Source organism: Suricata suricatta, chromosome 8 (assembly GCF_006229205.1).
Source record: "Suricata suricatta isolate VVHF042 chromosome 8, meerkat_22Aug2017_6uvM2_HiC, whole genome shotgun sequence".
In the NCBI taxonomy this organism is placed as follows: Eukaryota; Metazoa; Chordata; class Mammalia; order Carnivora; family Herpestidae; genus Suricata; species Suricata suricatta.
The window spans coordinates 119013585-119017084 of NC_043707.1; the positions used below are offsets into that span (position 1 = coordinate 119013585).

General features: G+C 42.3%; 1 protein-coding gene across 1 annotated transcript in view; it reads left to right on the forward strand.

Annotated features, from left to right (window-relative positions):
- Nucleotides 1-3369: 3369 nt before the first annotated feature.
- The window catches only part of PUM1 (pumilio RNA binding family member 1), a 131849-nt gene continuing 131718 nt past the window's right edge, over nucleotides 3370-3500 (forward strand). The window contains exon 1 of the mRNA XM_029948287.1: nucleotides 3370-3384. The gene's annotated coding sequence lies outside the window, so the exon portion shown is untranslated. The remainder of the gene's footprint in view (nucleotides 3385-3500) is intronic.

A 3500-nucleotide genomic window follows, 5' to 3' on the forward strand; every position in this document is an offset into this window, starting at 1 on the left:
AGTTTAAAAAGCAACTCAAACCAACACTGATGACAAATTGTTTCCAGAAAATTGGGAGTATTCCAGCTCGAGAATACTTTATATTCAGTGTGTGAATACAGTGTTATAGAGAGCAACCTTTGCTAGCCAAAAGCAGTTGGCTATAAGAGAGAATAAAGGTCTATGGGAGTGAATAGCATTTGTCCATTCTGGAATGTGTTTTTGGCTGTCACCACAGCACGGCCAGGTCGGCTGTTAGTTAGCCTCAGTCCGGACTTTGAGAACCACTACCTTATGAAGGAAGGGGCAACTCTTTGAAATCCTTGAACCAAAGGATTGAACATCCAACTTTGGCTCAGGTCATGATCTCACTGTTCATGGGTTTGAGCCCCACGTCTGGCCTTGCGCTGACAGCATGGAGCCTGGTTCAGATTCTGTCTCCCTCTCCCCCTGCCCTTTCTCCACTTTCTCTCTCTCTCAAAAATAAACATTGAAGTTCTTGAACCAAGCCTTTCTTGAATGGCCTTGACTAAAGTTTCTGTCTTGAGATTTCTTTCTCTGATTACATGACAATGGGATGGATTAGGTTTCTACTGATTAGACCAAAACACCCATCTCAAATCCATCCTAATCTTCACCGCAGGCCAGCTCGATTAGACTTCGTTTTTGAAAACTTCCCAAGATTAGTTATATTGTCTATTGTGTATGGGTTTAATCAGATAAACTGTGAAAGGTCCCAAGTTTTGGGGATGATTTTGACACCCTGCTGACTCTCTGCAAATAGCCGTAGATAATGCTAACACATTTGGAGAAATGCTAATCTGGTTCCTTAACCACCTGGAGCCTTAGTTTTCTCATTTTTAAAACGGGAGGAATTATGTTATTTTAAAATAAAAATAGTTATGTTGTCCATACAGGTATTTGGGGGAATTTTTTTTTTTTTTTGGTGTTTGGGGAGTTTTAGATGAAATGATGAATATAAAAGTCTTAGCGTGGTACATGGCACACAGATAAGCATGGTCTCATGAGTGGGAAGACGATGCTCTAATAGGGCTGTTTTGGGGTTGGACAGGAGCCTTAGGTCCTTTAAGAGCAATTAAGGGAAACCAGGGATGGGTAACTGGTATTTTGTTGAGATTGCAACATTTGACTGGGCAGGGGCCTGGGTGAGGCATGGTGACGACATTGACATTGAATCTTTATGGCTGAGTAACACAAGCTAAAGCTTAAAACCAGGAAGTTAGTCGTAGATCTTAAAATGAAATCATGGTGCACAGTATCTGGTAAGATTCTGGAAACTGTAATTTTCTCATGTCTACTATGTTTCCTCCTCTTATGTGCTTTTCAATTATTGGCTATTCAGCACTCCGTGTCTTCGCCCCATGGGACTAAATGCTTTATCTGCTTTATTTCATTTAGTGCTCTTATATTAACCTCATGTTTCATGGGGGGAAATGGAGGCTCAGAGAGGTTAAGTAAGTAATTTCTTGTCTGACTTAAGAGCTGGCTCTCTGAACACAACCTATTAATTTCAGGGCTGTTGAATTTGAGAGTTGACACTCCACATGGCTGTTGGATTCATTCATTTAACAAATATTTAGTGAGCAATGACCATAGGGGATTAAAAAATGAGTACTATACTACAGCTCAGTGAAACATGCACATTTATTGAGTGTTCATTCTGTGTCTGGCTTTGCATACATTAGTTCATTAAACTGTCGTAACCTCCCCCTCTGTGAGAAAGGTATTGACATCCTTATTTTGTAGATGACGGGGCAGAGACTCAGGGACTTGCCCAAGGCCACACAGCCAGGAAGTGGCAGAACTCAGGACCTCTCTAACTTTCAAGTTTGTCTTCTTTCTCAGAAATGAAAACCTCACTTTTTTACCTTTAAAATAAAAATAACACTTTTAAAAGATTTTATTTTTAAGTAGTCTCTACACCCAACATGGGGCTTGAAGCTGCAACCCCAAGACCAAGAGCTGCATGCCCCACAGACCGAGCCAGCCAGGCGCCCCTGTGAAGTAAAAGTAATCTCTACTCAAACAACTTAAACAACACGAGTGCTGATGTTCTCACAAAATTTGACAAAACAGTGCTTATAATCACTGAAATTTTTGCCAGTATATTTAATAGATGAAAATATTATAAAGTTGTTTCTTTTGCTATTTTCCCATTTTTTACAGTCATATTGAGATGTATTTCACATACCATAAACTTCACCCATTTAAAGTATATAGTTCAGTGGTTTTTAGTCCACAGTATTTCAGAGTTGTGGAGCCATCATCACAATCTAAAACTTTTTCAACACCCTGAGAAACCCTTACCCACTAGCTGTCCCCCTCAAGTCCCCCACTCCTCTACCCCTCAGCCCCAGGTTAGCTATTTCTTTTTTTTCTTAAGTTTATTTACTTATTTTGAGAGACAGAAAGAGTACAGTCAGGTGAGGGGCAGGAAGAAGGAGAGACAGAATCCCAAACAAACAGGCTCGGGGGCATCAGCAAGAGTCCACTGCAGGGCTGGGACTCAAGAACTGTGAGATCATCCCCTGAGCTGAGACCAAGACTCAGCGGCGAACCAACTGAGCCCCCCAGGCCCCCGGGCTACTTAGTTATCTTCTTGTGTTTATTGGCCACTAATGATTTGATGTCTGTTTGTTTTGGACTACAGTTGTTGTTTTTAAACTGATTAGAGACGGTGGTCTGTGTGTCTCATGAAGATTAACCATCTGTTTACCATGCATATTGCAGTATTTTAAAGTTATTTTCTCATTTGTTCTACGTTGTTGGTGGCATTGCTTCCGGACAGATGTTTAACTATCTTTCACGTTTTAAAGTAAATTATTGATTTTGATTCATTATGAACGTTTTCCCTCCTCCAATTATAAAGCTTTCCTCCATATCCCCTTCTGGTCTTTTGTAGTATTGTGTGGTTTGCTTAAGTTTTCAATCTATCTTGGGCTTAGTTTGAGATACAATAATAGTATCTTCTCAAACACTACTGATCTGAAAAGTCACTTTCATCAAAAGACAGCATGAGTGCTTACAAACAGGGTTGGCTTTACGTCTTTGGTATTGGTTTACTGTTTGCTGCCGTGGTCTTGCAATTCGTCCACAATCTTGAACAAGGGGCCCCGCACTTTCACTTTGCGCTGGGCTCTGCAAACTATGCCTTGGCCCAGTTTACAAGTCCCAGGCACTGTATTAAGCACTGGCTATCTTTAAAAAAAAATAATAAGCCCTATTGTTTTACTTAATTTTCACGGCAGTTCTGTTGAGTAGCTCTTCTCATTTTTCTCGATATTCTCAAATGGGGCGATGGAGGCAGGAAGATTAAAGAAGGCCACAGAGACAAAAAGCCACAGCAAAGGGGCTCGAAGCCAGCGGCCGTCTAGCCGGAGCCCGGTAAGAGTCGCTTGAATCCTCGGGCTGGTGCAACCCGGCGGTGGAGGCGGGAGCGCGCGGGGGCGGGCGGGGCGCCCGGGACGGGCCTCGAGAGCCCGGGTCCGAGCCGCGCGTGG